Below are 22,197 nucleotides of genomic sequence, written 5' to 3' on the forward strand. Positions count from 1 at the left end.
GAGAAGAAAAGAGAGAGGAAAGAGGGGGGAAAGAGAGAAAAAGAAAAGGAGAAAAAAGGAGCAAAATGTACACATATATCAATTTTTATCTACTCTCTTATCTTCTCAACATTGTTTACACCCAGTTCTGTACTTATTGCAAGGTTTATCATCACTTTAATTTCATGTATCTTGTGGGATTCGAACCTGTGCCGTGGCAATATCGCTTGCATCTTTGCATACCGGAAGTACTACATATAATGTATTTTGGGTAACGTAGTACTTTTTAACACAGGAACTCTTTTCCATTAAATCACCACAGTAATAACCCTGTGATTATGCAATTATGGACATGCATGCATTTAAAGCAAAGAGTGTTGGGTTTTGTGAATAAATGTAAAATGATTCTGCAAGTAATTCTGGCTTTAGTTTTAAAAATCACCTTCAATGGTCCTGGTATTCAAGAGGAAAATAAATAAAAACATGAAGTCTGTTCTTGGCTCAAATAAAATTATGAAACTTTATTGTAACAAACAGACAAACCACATAGAGACAGACAGAGAGATAGAGACGAACAACAGAGACAGACAGAGAGACAGAGACAAACAACAGAGAGAGACAGAGACAGAGACAAACAACAGAGAGACAGACATAGAGACAGAGACAAACAACAGAGAGACAGACAGAGACAGAGACAAACAACAGAGAGACAGACAAAGACAAACAACAGAGAGACAGACAGAGACAGAGACAAACAACAGAAAGACAGACAGAGAGACAGAGACAAACAACAGAGAGACAGACAGAGAGATAGAGACAAACAACAGAGACAGACAGAGAGACAGAGACAAACAACAGAGAGAGACAGAGACAGAGACAAACAACAGAGAGACAGACATAGAGACAGAGACAAACAACAGAGAGACAGACAGAGACAAAGACAAACAACAGAGAGACAGACAGAGACAGAGACAAACAACAGAAAGACAGACAGAGAGACAGAGACAAACAACAGAGAGACAGACAGAGACAGAGACAAACAACAGAGAGACAGACAGAGACAAACAACATAGAGACAGAGAGACAGAGACAAACAACAGAGACAGACAGAGAGACAGAGACAAACAACAGAGACAAACAATAGAGAGACAAACAGAGACAGAGACAGACAGAGAGACAGAGAAAAACAACAGAGACACAGAGAAAAACAGCATAGAGACAGAGACAAACAACAGAGAGACAGACAAACAACAGAGAGACAGACAGAGACAAAGACAAACAACAGAGAGACAGACAGACAGACAGACAAACAAACCATAGAGAAAGACAGAGAGACAGAGACAAACAACAGAGAGACAGACAGACAAATGACAGAGAGAGATACAAGTTATACAAGATTATACACTCTTCCTCCAGTCACCCAGGGTCAGTCCTGAGGCTTGACAGTACCACCGCCCCTTCAGCTGGGTGTGTCCAGTTCTTTTATTTTTGTCCTGGCCACACCCCTTGCAGGTGTGGTGGTAACTTTCTTTTGTCAGCCTCTTCCGTGGCGGTTCCCCCCTTGACGCTAGCTCCTCATCCTCCTGGGCAGCTTTATTCAGCCTCCAGGCACGTTGCCTTGGCTGGGATGGAAGGCACTCTGGAGGAGCTTGCTGCAATGGAGGAGCATGGGTATATGGAGGAGCATGCAGATATGGAGGCGCATGCGGATGTGGTGGCAATTTTAATGATATTCATTGATCTTTAGTAAAATATAGATGATTCAAATAATGTCACATGTGTGTCTCTCACTTGTAGTGAGAGAAGATTCTGTTTATGTACCTGGGGAGGCAGAAGGGGGAGACACTCCAGAGAACAGACGAACAAGGACCTCTGACCTAGATGTCAGAAGGCCATTTGGTGCAGGGGAGCTTAGTGGGCCAACTAGTGATGTCTATGGAAAACTACTGGGAGGAAGGCTCTGGGGGGAAGAAGGCCTTGAAACTAAGATAAAAGCTAGTTCAGTCTGTCTGGGGGTGTGTCACTCTTCTGCACAGGGTAACAACTGTGTATTAGACTGCTCCTATTCTTGCAAGTATAAATACTTCTATTTTATATAATTTGACTCTGAGTGTCTCTTACGCAGTGATGTTTGTTTGAGATGAATTTTTGCCACAACAGATTGGTGTCAGAATAGTGGGATTCCTTGGAAGTGCCTTCTGGCACTGGCAACAGGGCGTTCATCAGGCAGTACCAACCCTTGCATCAGAATTGCAACGTCTTGTGCCTTGAATCTTTTGTTTTCCCACTGTATCAACGTGGTCTGATTTACAGTAACAAGTTGCAGAGTTGTATCTTTCATAATAATGCCGTTGATTAAAATGAGCTGTCAAATCTTTTTATAATCTTTTAGAATTAGTGACCATCTTGAAAGGGTTTGGTGTCCAATTTTCTTGGGGCTATTATGAATGTTGCACAATCTGATAAATATTGTTTCTACAAGACGGCTGCAGTTTGGCCACTGAGCAGCTGAACCAGTAGAACCAAGTACACACCTTTTTGTGCTTTCAACTCCTGCAAATACAGCCTTCTTTTTCGGAGACCTAAACCGACCAGTGAGCAGTCTCTCCTGATGTCGAGCAGCGTAAGAAATCCGGTCCTTATCATGTTGCTCCAAGTTCTGCCAAAGACCCACAATGGTGCTGGCCTGCTGATTGGTAAGAGTGAGGCCTTTTTCATTTCTTAGCTCCACCAAGTATTCCGCAAGCTCATCAACACGATCCATTCCTGCCAAACTCTGTTCATCCACGGCCTATAAGGAAGTATTACATTAGATTTGAAGTATTTCAAGAAGGTCAAACATCAATAAATATAAAGCATACTGGTATTTCTCTTACAACTTGCTCTGAAGATGTAGATTGTCCAGGTAACCCAGACGGGACCCCCAGCAGGTGAGTGGACTGGACAGGAGGAGCAGACGCATGTTGGACCCCCAGCAGGTGAGCGGACTGGACAGGAGGAGCAGACGCATGTTGGACCCCCAGCAGGTGAGTGGACTGGACAGGAGGAGCGGGTGCAGACGGGACCCCCAGCAGGTGAGTGGACTGGACAGGAGGAGCGGGTGCAGATGGGACCCCCAGCAGGTGAGTGGACTGGACAGGAGGAGCAGACGCATGTTGGACCCCCAGCAGGTGAGTGGACTGGACAGGAGGAGTTGGTGCAGATGGGACCCCCAGCAGGTGAGTGGACTGGACAGGAGGAGCAGACACATGTTGGACCCCCAGCAGGTGAGTGGACTGGACAGGAGGAGCAGACGCATGTTGGACCCCCAGCAGGTGAGTGGACTGGACAGGAGGAGCAGACGCATGTTGGACCCCCAGCAGGTGAGTGGACTGCACAGGAGGAGCAGGCGCATGTTGGACCCCCAGCAGGTGAGTGGACTGGACAGGAGGAGCAGACGCATGTTGGACCCCCAGCAGGTGAGTGGACTGGACAGGAGGAGCAGACGCATGTTGGACCCCCAGCAGGTGAGTGGACTGGACAGGAGGAGCAGATGCATGTTGGACCCCCAGCAGGTGAGTGGACTGGACAGGAGGAGCAGACGCATGTTGGACCCCCAGCAGGTGAGTGGACTGCACAGGAGGAGCAGGCGCATGTTGGACCCCCAGCAGGTGAGTGGACTGGACAGGAGGAGCAGACGCATGTTGGACCCCCAGCAGGTGAGTGGACTGGACAGGAGGAGCATGTGCAGATGGGACCCCCAGCAGGTGAGTGGACTGGACAGGAGGAGCGGACTGACCAGAAAGCTCAGGAGCACAAGAAGCAGGTAGCACTGAGATCATATCAGATGTGTCCAAAAGTAAATCGGCAAGAGTGACCTCAATATGTTCAAGTTCTTCTGTGTTCCGTCTCTACTGGCTCTTCCAACTGCTCCAGCAATGTATTTGCCTCCTCGGAGTCTGGCGCCATACACTGTAGAGGTTCATTGTTCTGCCTCTAGACTATCCCACTCTTTTGCTGCGAGACCCCAGATACCAACCAAAAAACGCCAGGCCCCACAACCACCAAAGCCTACGGGCCCAGCTCACCCTCTCCCTCCCCCTGTGAGAGCTCTTCGGCCTCTGCCACAGCGCCAGGGCCAACACCCTCCTCCAGCGGCTCGAGGTGAACCAAAAACAACTGATACCAGCTCTCAGTGATATGTGTCGGGTCCCCGCTATGATAACAATAACTTTCTCAAATGTTTACAGAACAAGCGGGAACCCAGTGTGCCTGTATCTTTTTCTATTGCTGTTCGATTACATGATAGAAAGTCTAATGCCTTCAAAAGCCGTACTGCAAACCCATCTAATCTGGTGCCTATTACACGACATACCAAGATTGCTGTGGGGACAAAAAGTAAGACTGTAATGTTAGCACTTTTAAACATCCGTTCACTTAAAAATAAATCACTTTTAGTCAATGACTTAATAACCACATACAACCTGGATTTTATGTTGCTAAATGAAACTTGGCTAGAAGAAAGTTGCAGTGCAACAGTCCTCAATGAAATAGCCCCTCCTAACTTTACTTTTATGAGTTTCTGCAGAGCTGTAAGAAGAGGCGGAGGTTTAGCTGCTCTTTATAAAGATGTCTATCAATGTAAGCAAATATCATTTGGGAATTACCCGTCTTTCGAATATCTGGGTATTGTGTTAAAAGGTGCTCCACGCATTTTACTTATCATTGTTTACAGGCCTCCAAAATACTCTCCAGCTTTTGCTGAGAACTTCATAAATGAGAACACTAGTGTACTATTTATGAAGGCTATATCTTTAACACCAAGCATATCTGCTGACTCTGTTGATTTTCTCCTTGATTCTTTTAACTCAAAAGTTAAGAGTGTAATTGATGATATTGCTCCTGTGAAAGTCAGGAAGAAGAGTGGCAGACAAAAAGCACCTTGGAGAAACTCAACAGCAGTGCAAAATATGAAAAGACAATGCAGAAAAGCAGAGCGCATGTGGCGGAAGACAAAACTTGTAGTCCATTATAACATCTACAAAGACAGCATCCATGCTTTCAATAAGGAACTAAGCAAAGCTAGACAGACTTTCTTCTCAAATATTATAAACAGCAATATAAACAACACACGCACTCTTTTTGCTACTGTAGAGAGATTGACAAACCCCCCAAGCCAGATTCCCAGTGAAATGCTCTCAGTGAGAAAGTGCAGTGAGTTTGCTTCTTTCTTCTCTGAGAAAATCAATAATATCAGAAAGGTGATCAGCTCATCCTTGAAATGCGCTGGGGTCAGGCAGATCAGACAACAGCCTGAGAAAGTAGCCACTATGTCTGATTTCGAAGAAATTGATGGCAAAATTTTGGAAGAAACCGTGCAGCACCTAAAAACATCAACCTGCCCCCTTGACGCACTTCCCACATCTTTTTTCAAAAATGTGTTACACAGCTTAGAAGCAGATCTCCTAGAAGTGGTAAATGCCTCACTTCTCTCTGGGAGTTTTCCGACCTCCCTGAAAACTGCTGTTGTCAAGCCCCTCCTGAAAAAGAGCAATCTGGATAAGACCATATTAAACAACTATAGACCGATCTCAAATCTTCCTTTCATAGGCAAGATCATTGAAAAAGTTGTGTTCAATCAGCTGAACAAATTCTTAAGCTCGAATGGATACTTTGACCATTTTCAATCTGGTTTCCGACCGCACCACAGTACAGAGACCTGTCTTTTATGAGACAGAGGCTCATAAAAATAATAAATGAATTCGCTTAAATACTGATACAGGCAAATTATCAGTGCTGGTACTACTCGACCTCAGTGCTGCATTTGACACTGTCGATCACAAAATACTTCTTGACAGGCTGGAAAACTGGGTCGGGCTTTCTGGGATAGTCCTAAAATGGTTCAGGTCATACTTAGGAGGCAGAGGTTATTATGTGAGTATAGGAGACCATAAGTCTGAGTGGACATCAATGACATGCGAAGTCCCGCAAGGCTCAATTCTTGCGCCACTCCTATTCAACCTGTACATGCTCCCAATGAGCCAAATAATGAGAAAGAACCAAATCGCTTACCATAGCTATGCAGACGACACACAGCTCTACTTAGCCCTATCGCCTAACGATTACAGCCCCATTGACTCCCTTTGCCAATGCATTGATGAAGTAAACAATTGGATGTGCCAAAACTTTCTTCAGTTAAACAAAGACAAAACTGAAGTCATTGCGTTTGGAAACAAAGATGAAGTTCTCAAGGTGAACGCATACCTTCAGTCTAGGGGTCAAACAACTAAAAATCAAGTCAGGAATCTGGGTGTGTCTCTAGAGTCAGACCTTAGTTTCAGTAGTCATGTCAAAGCAATAACTAAATCAGCATACTATCACCTGAAAAATATTGCAAGAGTTAGATGCTTTGTTTCCAGTCAAGACTTAGAAAAACTTGTGCATGCTTTCATCACCAGTAGGGTGGTTTATTGTAATGGACTTCTCACTGGCCTTCCCAAAAAGACCATAAGACAGTTGCAGCTCATACAGAACGCTGCTGCTAGGATTCTGAGCAGAACCAGAAAATATGAACACATCACACCAGTCCTCAGGTCTTTACACTGGCTGCCAGTTACATTTAGGATTGATTTTAAAGTATTATTACTGGTATATAAATTTTTCAATGGCCTAGGACCTCAATACATTGCAGATATGCTCAGTGAATATAAACCCAACAGATCACTCAGATCATTAGGATCACATCGGCTAGAAATACCAAGGGTTCACTCTAAGCATGGCGAGTCTGCTTTTAGCTACTATGCCAGCCGCAGCTGGAACCAGCTTCCAGAAGAGATTAGATGTGCTCCTACAGTCACATTCAAATCCAGACTCAAAACACATCTGTTTAACTGTGCATTTACTGAATGAGCACTGTGCCACTGTTCGTCCGACTGTTTGCACTGTATTTTATTTTATGTTTTAATTATTCTGATTTCATTTGATTATTTCTGTATTTTATCTTTTATTCTAAACTGTTTTAATTATTCTGATTTCTTTTGATTATTTTAATTTCATCTATGTAAAGCACTTTGAATTACCATTGTGTATGAAATGTGCTATATAAATAAACTTGCCTTGCCTTGCCTTGCCTTGCCTCAACAGGTAATTGGCCAATCAGTCGGACAGGGCCATTCCAGAGACCACCTTCCCGTAGGAGGCGTATCACCCTGATGTCACAGGCATATCTGTAATAAGAAATAAATTAAATATACATGGATAAGCAACTGACGATAATCACACAATAATGTAACATACTGGCGGGTAAGAATGACCCTAAACTCAGAACGATGGGCCATGTCCAGCTGCTCAAGTATTTCCCTATTCCAAGACAGGTAGCTGCGGCGGCACTTGGAGCAAATCAGAGTCTCTGTGACCAGGTTGTAAAAGCGGTCAATGTCAAGGACCTGACGCACCCGTCTGTGAAGACCTCCACTAGTCAGAGGGCTTTTACAGGCTTGGTCAAATAAAGACAAAAAAATACTAACCAAACATAGTAACAAGTGCAATGTTTTACCACATTCACTCCTAAACTCTGCCCCTTCACTGGCCGATGCCGTTGTTTTGGAGGCGGTAATGGAGGAGCAAGAAAAAATGATTCTGCACTTGGAGGCTGTGGTGGAGAGATGGTTTGAGGAGGACCACCTGCTAGCACTGGAGCCTCACACACACGGGCAGCTGCATTTGTAGCAGTGGTTGAATGAGTCTAGAAATACAAGGTATAAAAAAATTGTATCATTGGAATTTTTTTTTGTAGCAAAGAAATAATAATTATTCATTACTTACATGAGCTTTCCGTCCAACATGTAAATTTGGCTTTGCACTCTCCACATGCTTTCCACCAAATCTGGACTTATTAAACTTTAAAGAGAGAAGTATTAATATGACAACTGTGAACCATTTTAAAACACATGCCATCATATATACCGAGGAAAGGGTGAGCTTGGGCCTTTTCACCAAACTTGCGGGTGTAGTGTCAGCTGTGGGACGTTCTACTGGAGCAGTGGTTGGGAACTGAAATATGACAAGAATATAAAATATTTCCGTTATGAATTCTCTCTCACATAAAGCTATAAAATCTACCTACCATTAAGGAGCTACATTGACCACTAGTTGATTGGTCTGCACTGCTTGTGGGTCTAGATGAGGCTGTAGGCACTTGCTGCTGCATAACAAAAATGTATAAAACAGTGCATATATACAGTATGAAATACAGTATGAAAGACTTAGAAAGATGATGGACAAAATCACCAGTGAGTTAAAGAAAGCACAATACTACTGTTCTATTCTATGTTAATAGTATAAACAATAATGTATAAGAACCCCTTTCATGCAAATGACGTGACAAATTTAGATGTGGGTTTTTTATTCAGTTATTAGTGATGTAGTTAGTTTCAACCTTATATCTTTTACCTACTACGCAATTTCCTCTGCTGTGGAACAGACCTGTTGCCAAACCAACCCAGATAGAAACAACAGAAATTGTCCAAGAATACATTAATGTTAAGAAATACCACATCTTTATATTGTGTGCACACATATAACACACACATAATCTGTGGCTGGGAGAAAAGCGTTAGCTGTCCTCTCAGCTGAAAAGGGCACTTCTCTATCTGTAAACAAAACAAAAGATGCCACTTATATTTATTTGAACAAGTTCTTGTTTTATGCTCATACTGTACATACTGAAAATATAATATGTCTACTACTCAAAATTAATATATATATATATATTCCTTTTGATACTTTTTCTACATACCTTCTGATACAGACTGTACCACTTATTTTGCCTTGGAGCAGGTCGGTTACCTGCATCTGATGGCCAGACACCAGTGGAGGCAAAAGACCTAAAGCGCGAGACCCACTCAGTATCATCCATAGCCTTGTGGCTTTTGGATTGTTGTTTGGACATTTTCTGTAATGACAGATACGCAGTTTTATTCATGTTATAGTGTAATTACATTAAGTCATCATGGCAAGGGCCCAAAATGAGGGATTACAGAGATGTTTTACGGAGGCAATCTTACTATTCCTAAAAAACAGAAAACGTAAGCCATTTCATTAACAATAAATACAATAACTATAAATAACATACCTGAGCGGAATATAAATAACAGCGGGATATAAATAACTTAAGCGGTGTTTGTGCTCAAAGATTGACAAAAATTGACTACGTAGTCATTTTTCCTGGTCCAAAATGACCGCCACATTATAGCAGTTTATAAATCCAAAATAATGCATACTGTATATATCATCACCTAATGTTGTGATAGATCTTGTGATAGAGTTTTTGTAAACATTACAAATTTTGAACTTCTATTTGCTATTTATGGCCTGTATGCCTCATTGACCTCTGCTCATACAAATTGTTTTGTAGTAAAACGTATAATGTAACTGTTATGGATTATTTTGACTATAACAAATACTCAGATTAAACATTGTGTTATTTCAACTGTGCCCATGTGTTAAAATGAACATGTGCCTGAATTTTATTTTATATACTTATTGTATTCTCATCCATTCACTTATGACTGGTCATTTTTTACCACAAGTGTATAAAAGTTAAACAAACACCCAACAGTTAGAGACATTATCCAAATTTATTTTTTTACATTTTATGCCAGTGTTACAGTAGACTAGTACAATGAGATTTATTGTACATTGATTTATCCATTTCCTTTAAAGTAACAAACACTATCAGATATGCTATTTTACTAGTTAATCCTGTCAGAAAACAAAATAAGTTTCGTTACTGACAAAAATGTACAATTGCCAAGCTCGATGATAACGTTAGCTATAGCTAACGTAACGTTAGCTAACGTTACCTATACAAAAAAATAAGGTTTGCTTGCTGACTGAAGTTACACAAAGTCAGACAAAATCGAATAAAACTATTTACATTACAAATTGAGCGTTGACAATTATACCCTATTACTTACAATTACAGCTAACGTTAACTTACCTGATCGTTTTAAGGAGCAATCTTGCTATTCCTAAAATACAGAAAATGTTTATTAACAATAAATACAATAACTATAAATAACATAACGTTACCTGAGCGGAATATAAATTACAGCGGTGAAGCGTTTATGCTCAACGTGCGGTGATTGGTGTATGAAAAATGGACATTGCCATTTCATTGGACGGCCAAAAAAGAGAATATGAGCGGAGATTGGATGGAATCTGCTCAAACTCAAAGATGGACAAAAATGGACTATGTGCGGTGATTTGTCTTTGAAAAATGGACCTTGACATTTCATTGGACGGCCAAAAATGGAGCTCGTAACGTAATTGGTTTTGTAAAAGATGGAGCTCGACATTGTATTGGATAGACTTTACAGACGCACGGTTGTCAGGTCGCAGTCTCCCCTGGAGGCGTGGGTTCGAATCCCACTTCTGACAAACCTAACCTTTGGCTGCGGGCTCAAGCTAGGTTCTTTAACCCTCCGGCAAGTTTATCCAGAAATGCAGTAATGTTGACAAAGCACTGCAATTCATTTCATGCTAGAATTAAGGAAACATTAAAGTAACACTGACCTGCAGTACATGACCTTTATAGTAACACTTTAGTGCAATGTATGGGATTCTATGGCACTTGGAATTTCAAGTCATGACATTTCAGAAAAAATGGACATGTTGATTGAATCGGATTCAACTGAATTTCACGAAATGACATGTTGTGATGTTTACCGGAAGAAGATGCAGTAGAATTTCATGGCAAGGATTCTTGGAAATTTCTTGGAATGAAATGTCATGGGTTTTGGGGCATGGGGTGGAGTGTCATGACACAAGATTCAAGGAATGTCATGTAAAACATTACATTAGCATTAACAAGACATGCCATTAGAATGAAAGAATGATATAAGCCTTAACAAAACATTGTAACAACACTGACACATATGACATGAATATGAGAGTAATACTATTACTGCATTTGTTCAACATTAGTCTTAAAAAAACACTGGATTTAAATTACAGTGCATATGAAGAAATGGACAAAGGCATAAAAGGGAATACAGAAAGCAGCTCCTTTATTTACACGGTCCCGTGTATCGAAAAGCACCATTCTGCCCCGTGTGAGGCTCGAACTCACGACCTTCAGATTATGAGACTGACGCGCTGCCTAACTGCGCCAACGTGGCATGTGCTGTAACTCGGGTGAGCGTTGACCCCTAGATTCTAGATCACCTGCCATTCCGTGTAGGTGGAAAAATGCTGCTCACCACTGGCCATCATGTCAGGATGGCCGAGCGGTCTAAGACACTGCGTTCAGGTCGCAGTCTCCCCTGGAGGCGTGGGTTCTAATCCCACTTCTGACAAACCTAACCTTCGGCTGCGGGCTCAAGCTAGAGTCTTTAACCCTCTGGCAAGTTTATCCAGAAATGCAGTAATGTTGACAAAGCACTGCAATTCAGTTCATGCTAGAATTAACCAAACATTAAAGTAACACTGACCTGCAGTACATGACCTTTATAGTAACACTTTAATGCAATGTATGGGATTCTATGGCACTTGGAATTTCAAGTCATGACATTTCAGAAAAAATTGGACATTTTGATTGAATCGGATTCAACTGAATTACACAAAATAACATGTGATGTTTACCGGAAGAAGATGCAGTAGAATTTCATGGCAAGGATTCTTGGAAATTTCTTGGAATGAAATGTCATGGGTTTGGGGGCATGGGGTGGAGTGTCATGACACAAGATTCAAGGAATGTCATGTAAAACATTACATTAGCATTAACAAGACATGCCATTAGAATGAAAGAATGATATAAGCCTTAACAAAACATTGTAACAACACTGACACATATGAAATGAATATGAGAGTAATACTATTACTGCATTTGTTCAACATTAGTCTTAAAAAAACACTGGATTTCAATTACAGTGCATATGAAGAAATGGACAAAGGCATAAAAGGGAATACAGAAAGCAGCTCCTTTATTTACACGGTCCCGTGTATCAAAAAGCGCCATTCTGCCCCGTGTGAGGCTCAAACTCACGACTTTCAGATTATGAGACTGACGCGCTGCCTAACTGCGCCAACGTGGCATGTGCTGTGACTCGGGTGAGCGTTGACCACTAGATTCTAGATCACCTGCCATTCCGTGTATCTGCAAAAATGCTGCTCATCACTGGCCGTCATGTCAGGATGGCTGAGCGGTCTAAGGCGCTGCGTTCAAGCTGGGGAACAATAGTCCAACAAAGGTGGGGAAGAAGGGAAGAAAAGGGGGAAGGAAGAAAAAGAGAGGGGGAAGAAGAGAAAGAAAAAACGAAGAAAAGAAAGGCAGAAATTTGATGTTCAAAGATATGCCTTCATTAGCATAGATCTTATGATACATTTTCCGGTTTCTTCGTGTGTGAAAATCACGCATTTATATCACACTGTTTTCTATTTCAGGTGTGCACCAAGTTTGTTCCCGTTTTAATAAAATATACATATTTAATTTGTTTGTTGTGTTTTTTGATATTCTATCATGAAAAATAATGTTATTTGCATTATTATGCAATGAACAAAGATGCAAATCATTAATTAGTAACTTATATGCTGTAAAATGTTTCACAAGAATAACAAAATGTACAAATTATATTTTTATATACAAATGTTATATTGTTGCAGTGTACTGATAAAATATTGTTATAATAAAGTAAAAGTAAATAAGCTAAATTTTTTAATGCATACTGTTCCAGTGTTTATAAAATATACATATGTAATTTGTTTGTTGTTTTTTGATATTCTTTCATTAAAAAAAAAATGTTATTTGCATTATTATGCAACGAACAAAGATGCAACCCATTAAATAGTAACTAATATGAAGAATGTCTGTCACAAGAATAACAAAATGGACAAATTATCTTTTTAAATACAAATGTTATATTGGTGCAGTGTACTGATGAAATATTGTGTTATATGAAAGTAAAAGTAAATAAGCAAATTCTTTTTGAATGCATACTGTTCCAGTGTTAATAAAATATACATATGTAATTTGTTTGTTGTGTTTCTTTGATATTCTTTCATAAAAATATATAATTGCCAATGGAACAGTGTTATTATTTAGTAGTTGTTGTATTATTATTGATCTGATTAAGTATTTTTTTAGGTTACATTCAAACAAGACACTTGCAAATCTGTTATTTGTAATGAACAAAGATGCAACCCATTAAATAGTAACTAATATGCTGAAAATGTCAATCACAAGAATAACAAAATGTATAAATTATATTTTTTATATTCAAATGTTATATTGTTGCAGTGTTCTGATGAACTAGTGTTATATGAAAGTCAAAGTCAAAAAGAAATCACTTGCCAATTTGTTTTTATTTTCCAATCATGCCAACAGAACAGTAATGAATATTAAAATGTTAAATACTGGTAACATGTTTTAAAAATAAATAAATAAAATGAAGAGTTAAATAGGTTTTCAAAAACAAGAAATAAAAAGTTAAAATGTTAAATAACGTTAAAACAAACAATTAAATAATATTCAACACAAGTATTAACTATTTAAACAACTGTTTACACTATATACATGATGCTATATACATGAAAATATATACATTATTTGGAAATGGTTCTCCGCATTTCCTCTAACCACACTTCTTTTGAAACAGTCTCAGTCTGTGGGCAGTACACCCTGCCCCTGTACTGGCTATGTCCTGTTGCACTTGTTTTAAATTGCCCACATTTTTTGCAAGTGTTGGCCTCTACGGTTCTCCTGTAGGGTCTCTTGGGCATGGCGTCTGGATTGGCAGCTGGTGAAGCGGGTAAGCGGGTGCCCTGTACAGCTGTTGGCTGTAACAGTGGCTGTACCATTTGCATCCCCTGGGCCATTGGGATGCCCTGGATCATTTGCACTCCCTGGAACATTGGCACACCCTGGAACATTGGCACAGCCTGGAACATGGGCACACCCTGGAAACCTGGTGCTGATGGTATAAGTATATTTGGTACCATCTGCAGTGATGCTCCAGATGCAGATGGTGTCAGCAACGTCTGACTCTGCGCTGGTGCCTTGGGTCTGAGAGGGGGTCGCCCAACAGAAGTCTGCCTCTGCTTTGCCTGACCAGCTGTACTCTCTGGTAGCTTGTACTGGTGCTGCTCCCCTGGTTGTTCTGGCTCAGTCCGTAGACGTTTGGCTACCTGGAGAGGCTCATGATTTTCAGGGAGGGGCTGAGGCAACTGAATGCCCTGAAGCAGCACAGACAGCTCCTGCTTTTTCTGTCTTTTGTTATACCACTGAATCAGGGTGTTCTGGTTAACCTCCACCAGCTGCATGGATGTTCCTCCCATCACCAAGCTGTTGCCCAGTACAAGCTGCCTTATCCTGCGATAGTCTTGCAGGATCAGAGACCATCTTGACAGGGCTCCCTTGCCTTTTCTTTTGGGGCTTGGGTGGACAGTGCAAAGTCTGATGAAGATGGTCTCCACCAGACGGCAACAGTCAGGCCACTGAGCAGGTGCGCTGCTTGCACCCAGCACACATCTGGTGGTGCTCTCTACACCAGGGTGAGTGGGCTTCTTCGGGACCTTGAAGCGTCCACTCAGCAGTCTCTTTCGGCATCGACTGTCATACACCACCCGTTCCTTGTCCCGGTCATCCAGGTTCTGCCAAAGAGCAATTATGGTGTTGGCTTCCTGGTTGGTCAGGCTGAGGGCTGTGTGGTCCCGGAGATCCACCAGATATTCTGCCAGCTGGTCCACATGTTGATAACCCGGGATATTTTGGTAGTCAACAGCCTATTAAAAAACACAAACATGCAATACAATTATTACATCACATCTGTCTAATGCATAATTCCATAACTGATTGTGTTATTTTCCTGTTTATCACCGTAAAGCACTGAATAGTACAAAGCAGAGAGCGCCATTCTTGACATTTTACAAAGCACCAAATAAATAAAGATGACTTGACTTGATGTGTATTTGCAGCTTACAAATGAATTTAGGCTGTACTTTTAAATGTAAAATATGTGGAAAGTCTGGATTTAAAGCACTGGATGTTAATTCATCATAATTATTCTAGTTAATTTGAAAGACATACAAAAGAGTATTATTTACCGTCTCTTCTTCATCAACATCCTGACCAGCATCCTCTGGCTCTGAGGGGAGTGTTGAAACAGATGTTTCAGAGGGAACAGGTGTGACAGCAGTCCCTGAGGGTCCAGGTGATGAAGGAGACTGTGTGAGGACAAGTTTGGGGTCAGGGATCAGTGAAGGGGATGTGGAGCCCAGTACAGGTGTGGCACTGCTGGTGACCAGGGTAGAAGAACCCAGTGTCAGTGTGGAAGAGGGTGGTGACAGAACAGCCTCCGGATCTGCTATTGTGTGATCCTCGCTGATGTCACAGAAGCCCTCATCTTCATCTCGCTCCTCCACACTGAGGTCCTCAATGAGCTCTGCTGTCTGCTCAGAGTCAGGATTCATGTCCTGCAGTGCCTGACCAGTCTGCTGGAACAGATACTGCACTCCAATGAGCTCACCTGAAATAAAAACAATAAACAAACGGAAATTAAATAGAATGTTGTGTATCATATTTGATACCTTAGGCTTTTGTAGTAGCTCATATAGTGTGAGAATATAGAGCTCATCGTCAAGGAGAAAAAAAACAAAACAGTTTTATTTAGAGGCCCAACACGTTTAATTATGTGGGCAAAACATGAAATGAAATGCAATACAATGATGATTGAGAGAAAAGTCTGATGATCATTTTGATATTTACATGTAACATGATTTTCTAATCAAGTGAACCCAAGCTGCTTCAGTCTAGTAACTAGTCATTAAATATTAGTAACAATATAAAAGTTATTCTTACAATTACTTTATAAAATCAGTAAATGTTTCACAATGAAAAGAAACGTGAGGCACGAGCTGAAGGTGGACACTTTTACAATTATACTAAAAGACTATAATCAATCAGACGACAGAGGGCATGTTTCCTAAAAAGTTTTGATCATGTTGATCATTTAGAGTCCTTTAGAAACTTGCATATCAATTATGATACAATCGACTCTATAGGGTTAAATCTGACATATAGACGGAGGTTACACAGTAATTGCAAGTTGATCAAATAAAAAATATATAAAATAATTCTCACCGGTGTAACATGCAGGGGGACAAAATGTGGGGACCACTTTCCTGCCAAACAGCTTTTCATAATTGCCGTTTACACAGTGAACAAGTTCTCCTGTGTAGCTGCGCAAAGCTGATGGCTCCGATGACAGGGAAGCAGCCTCCCGGTCCTGGTTCCACCGGTGTAGACCCTCCAGCAGATAAATCTGAAAGTTCAGACTGTTTGCACTGGTCCCTGTAAATAGACACAACAGTGTTCAGGAGGTGTTAAAGGAACACACAAAAACACTTAATGCTCTTTCTTTACACATGCACAGTGTGTGTGACAAAGACAATACCTGGGATGAAACGGTTCAGGTGTAAATGAAAGGACTTGAGAGAAGTGGAGCCTCTGGCACATCTGTAGGTCTTTAGAAGCACACCTCCCTTGTTTAGGCTCCCTGTCTCTGTATAGAGCACAACACCAGGGGGGTCTTGAATGCATTTCACATGCTTCTTCTGGACATTCCAGATGTGCTCCATCCTTTCTCGGTCCAGGAGAGGAACACCCAGGGAGTCTTTGCCCTTGCTGCTCAGGAGCTCTGTAAGCAGCCGCTCAAGGAGAAGGATGGTAGTCTCCTCTCCACAGGTCCTCCTCCGGCAATGGAGTGCCAGCTCATGCCTGGTAAGATGCTTGTTGACATCTTCATCTGTCAGCGCAGGCCAACCCTGGGATATCAACAGCTCTCTCTTTGCTTTGCGAAGCATAGAAACATCAGCCGCATCCCACTCAAAAATGCATGCTGACAGCCGTGACATGAAGATGGGATACAGCTGATGGGCATCAGTTGTACACCCCATGGCAATCCTGCGCATAAAATGCCAGATGTCCAAGCGAATCATGAGATCAGGCCACCCTCTGAATCTGGTTTTCAGCTTGGTATCACCCACATCAGTGCAGCAGCCACAGTCCACGTACAAAACAGCAGGTGGATCCACACTAGCCTGCTTGTACCTTTTCACCAGACCATCGACCATCATGTCCAGTCCTGCTCCTTCCTGTGCTGTCAGCACACTCATGAGCACCTGACCAAACTCATTGCCAACAGAGGTAAGCCAGAGTCCCGTTCCCCTTGCCGTCCCAGCCAGCTTCTTAGTGATCTGCAGTAGATGACAGGAAGCATGCAATGCAATGAAACATCACACCATGTAGAATATGATACTCATGCTCTGATAATGATATAACAGTAAACATCATAAATTAACAAAAATCCCCTGCTAACCTTTTTAGTGGAATCCATCTTCAAGACTGAACCATACGTAGATGTTATCCTTGCATGGATTTCATCCAGCCTTGTCAGGATGTCTTGGCTGTACACGGTGAGCAGCCACTTGCAGCTTGGGACCACTGTAGGCTCTGGGGGTTCCTGGAATTGTATTTGCAACACCCCGGGTCGTTTGAGGAAGTCCACACATTGGGTGGTGTACCGGGCCATACGCTGGAGCCACTCCTCACTGTGGTTCTCACGCAGCTGTTTGATGACACGGGACTATTGCCTAGGCCACGCTCACGCAGGAGCCGAATGACTCTCATATCACAGGCATACCTTAGGAAAAGCAAAATCCACACATTCATATATTTTACATAATTGATTTGTAAAGTATTTGCAAACATATGTGATGATGGGCTATCAACTGGATGTGGAATTAAAGTGCCCTTACTTCCGTGTGAGGATGACCCGAAATTCAGAGCGATGGCCCAGATCCAGCTGTTGCAGGACAGTCTGACTCCAGGACACATGCGAGGCTTTACACTTCGTACAGATGAGGGTTTCTGTGACCATGTTGTAGCAACAGAGCATGACAAAAAAATCTGTCTGGAGCTGGAGCCTGGTTGTAAATAAGTGCTGGCTGTGGTGGGTAATACCAGAGCTGTAGGTTGTCTCGAAGCTCTTGTTTTCCCTTGGGCCCCATTTTAAAAAGCCTGCTGGCAATCCACCTGTAATCCTCTGGTGGCAAAGTGTCCGACCACAAACGATGCAGTCGAACTGCAGATGCATCTTGCAGTAATGCCCCCGAAGGAGTAGTCTGTGAAGGAAAAAGACAAAACATTTAGTCTAGCAGGTCATTTATTTAATTACCGCTTTATCTATCCAAGACTACCCTCATATAAAATAGAAAATATTGGATGTCAAATACCTACTTAAGGTTATAGAATAAAATGTATACATTTGTTCCAATAGTTTTCAGAATTGTGTCAGCTGCTAGCACTAATTTGTGTGACTCTACTGAGTTGTGACAGTTAATATGCAAATTCAATTATTTTGGACCAATACAATTTGAAATTACTTACCGAGACAACATGCAATGAAATATAATATATGTTGCATATATAACAAGAGAAAGAAACAGTCATAACTGTCCAATAATTTTAACTAATCCTAGATGGAATTATACAATACTGTTTAAAGGTCTATGTTCAGTAAGATTCTTTTTGTTTTTGAAATATGATTAAAATACAGTCAAAAACAGTAATAGTGGGAAATAATATTGCAATTTAGGATTGTAATTATTTGAATCTGTTTTCAAAAGTATTTACAGTTTTTTTCAATCGCTAACAAGCGCTTACCCATACTTCAGATACTTTTTCCTAAACTCTTAACACAGACTCACACCAACAAAACACAATTGGCCGAATGGATAATTTTCTTCTCAAGAACACATTTTGTTACAGATTTTTATGATTGTTTACACACTAAAATAAAAATTTCCACGCAATTTGCAAAATTCTACTCCAATGAGCAAAACCCCTCCACAGATTTGCACAACATTACACACAATGTCTGCTTTACCCTTTTAGCAAAACATTACACACAGTGATTTGTAAAACTCTACACACATTTTCACACCTTAGACACAGATAAGGATTGTGAGGTTACTTCCTTGTCATTACAAAGCCCCGGATTGCCATTGACCACACTAATGAATGAATTGGATATGCACATCCATCAGGCGTGGAAGCACACATGTGCTAATTTGAAAACGCATCACTCAGGAGTGCTATAAAAGGCAGCAGGTGAGTTCACCTGTCTTCAACAAAAATGGAAGGAGCTAGAAGAAGAAGAAGAGTGAGAATAAGAGGGGGGGCTCAAAGAGGAGATGAAGGAGGTAGAGGAAGAGGAGAAGGAGGTAGAGGAAGAGTTGAAGGAGGTAGATGAAGAGGAGAAGGAGGTAGAGGAAGAGGAGAAGGAGGTAGAGGAAGAGGAGAAGGAGGTAGAGGAAGAGGTGAAGGAGGTAGATGAAGAGGAGAAGGAGGTAGAGGAAGAGGAGAAGGAGGTAGAGGAAGAGGTGAAGGAGGTAGATGAAGAGGAGAAGGAGGTAGAGGAAGAGGTGAAGGAGGTAGAGGAAGAGGAGAAGGAGGTAGATGAAGAGGAGAAGGAGGTAGAGGAAGAGGTGAAGGAGGTAGATGAAGAGGAGAAGGAGGTAGAGGTTTTCAAAATTGCGTGTAAACAATTGAAAAAAACTGTAAATATATACTAACTCTTCATTTCAAAATAGAACACATCTTTCTCTGCACACACTAACTTTACCAAAACACTGGAAATCTGACTCAGAATGAAATTATTCTGTCAAAGAATAACACTTGTTTTCACTTCACAAGGTACATGCAGTCAATCAAAGTACACCAGGTTTCAAAATACTGGCTATTGTATTACAAAAACTTCATAGACTTTTGTGTTTCAGTTTTACAGGTATTTGCATACAAAACATGCAATCCACCATTTTTACACTAAATTTATTGGTTGGGAACTGTATGTCCACATGTACAGTATTCCAGTAAAAAGCAAATCAGTTTTTTTTTCTCTTTACTGTTTACCAGCCTCTCTTAGTGTAAGACCGTGGTTGATTACATGGTCAATGATAGTGGCACGAATTTCATCACTGACTACTGTTCTTGCAGCCCTTGGAAGTCCTTAGGCCTGCGCTTCTCCCTGGCCCTGCTCCTCTCACTGCACCTCTCATCTCTCACTGCACCTCTCACTGCACATCTCATCTCTCACTGCACCTCTCACTGCACCTCTCATCTCTCACTGCACCTCTCACTGCACATCTCACTGCACCTCTCGCACATCTCACTGCATCTCTCACTGCACCTCTCACTGCACATCTCACTGCACCTCTCATCTCTCACTGCACCTCTCACTGCACATCTCATCTCTCACTGCACCTCTCACTGCACATCTCACTGCACCTCTCATCTCTCACTGCACCTCTCACTGCACCTCTCACTGCACATCTCACTGCACCTCTCACTGCACATCTCACTGCACATCTCACTGCACCTCTCACTGCACCTCTCACTGCACCTCTCACTGCACCTCTCACTGCACATCTCACTGCACATCTCACTGCACATCTCACTGCACCTCTCACTGCACCTCTCACTGCATCTCTCACTGGGCCTGCTCTTCTCCCTGGGCCCCTTGCTCTTACTCTTCCTCGTCCAGACATTACAGTGTTTGTCTTTTTCTGTTTCCAAAAACATCACTCCTCAAAGTCCTCCTTTTAATGTATAAGTGTCAATGTAACAGAAAAAAATAACCCCTGCCACTGAGTCTAAGCCAGACTGCAATCAGCTATGGTTGGCCCAATTTACCCAACATAAATCAGGTGTGTGTCAATTATTCAATTGTTTGTTTATTATCAGCTGAGATATATTGTTTTTGAACTGATATCATTGAAGAAGCCGAGGTTTTTATACTGTATCTAAGGTTTGGAATATTGTTTTTGCTATTGTGGGGTGGTGTGTGTTAAAATTTGTTAATACTACAAAAACAATCCATAATTTTGTTGGGAGGTATAGCTTGTCTGTTAAGAAAATGTAAGCATTGTGGAAATGTGTTCACTGACTGCATTTTGTGTGAAAACTGTATAGTATTGCTCTTAATTCATTATGATAAGATTTCCTGCATACAAAATATATTTCTAAAAAGTGCACAGATGTGGAATGTGTCTTAGAATGCAATGTGGATTATGCCAGTACTTACAGAAACAGTGGTGCTTGGTGTAGGGGCACTGGACACTGCTGCGCTGGGTTGGTCAACAGCCTGAGATGGTCTCCTAGCCACACTCAGATTTGGCTTTGCAGCAGCAATGTGGGACCCACCAAATCTTGGCTTGGTAAACTAAAAAAGGGCAAAACAATTTCAATGAAAAGACAAATTGAATTGTAACAGCACATTGGCCAAAAATATAATAAAATGTAAAATGAGAAAATATCTATTGATCCTATCATTCATTATATAACTAAAGGACCTGCTTTCTTTCTTTAACTTATTTTTTTGTCTGTGTATTACCACACTCTACTACTTATACAGATTGAAATAAGCACAGTTAGAATAGAAAAATGTGTGGGAAGGTATTGCTAGAATGTGAGTATATAGTAATTTAACAAGTACTTTTTAAAAATGACTTAAAATCAAAAATAGTTTGCACATAGTTTGTAAGAGAAAGCGTTTATTAACAGTAATGAAGGTTATCCTTGAAATGGCAACAAAGCAGATTCATGATGACTTAATTAATAATACGTGTATAATTAATTGTGCATAAGTGGAATGTTACCTGAGAAATACAGAATGAAAGACGTAGCTTCAGTAGCCAGTTAGAAAAATCAAGAGAGATGCCATGAAGGACGCGAGTGTCATTTAACCCATAATGGCAAATCCCAATTAGAGAGGAAGAGGAGAATGCAAGAGCAGAGCCCAGAGAAGAAAGAGAGATCACATAGGTTACATTGTTCTTTCACCATTTTACTTGATCTAAACCAACCTGAGACAGTGAAACTGACCAATAAGCAGACTACAGCCGCCCCTGTACAAGGTGTCACAGCTGGCAGGTAGGTGTAAAAACATACCAGCCATTTCCACTGAACTTAAACCTTTATACTAAACGTATATTAAAACTGCAATTATATATAAAAAAAATGTTATTACCTTTGACAAACTTGGTATAATTTTAGAAGTAGGCTGGGGTGGGAGCTGACGCTGACTCTGCGCCATGACCTCCTGTGCTGGTCCAGTAGCGGCAGACCGTTGTTCAACAACCCTTGGTGCTTGTCCAATAGAGGCTGTGGCCTGCTTAAGACAA

At 41.3% G+C, this 22,197-nt stretch overlaps 1 long non-coding RNA gene and 1 other non-coding gene across 2 annotated transcripts in view; one reads left to right on the forward strand and one right to left on the reverse strand.

The window, feature by feature from the left end:
- The window catches only part of LOC143719415 (uncharacterized), a 694,388-nt gene that overhangs the window by 486,811 nt on the left and 185,380 nt on the right, over positions 1-22,197 (forward strand). The window lies entirely within an intron of this gene.
- On the reverse strand, positions 11,065-11,138 carry trnam-cau (transfer RNA methionine (anticodon CAU)). The gene has a single exon. It is a non-coding gene; the product is annotated as a tRNA-Met (tRNA).

This window comes from Siphateles boraxobius, unplaced genomic scaffold, assembly GCF_051911475.1.
Source record: "Siphateles boraxobius isolate OS27281-9 unplaced genomic scaffold, OSU_SipBor_1 63, whole genome shotgun sequence".
In the NCBI taxonomy this organism is placed as follows: Eukaryota; Metazoa; Chordata; class Actinopteri; order Cypriniformes; family Leuciscidae; genus Siphateles; species Siphateles boraxobius.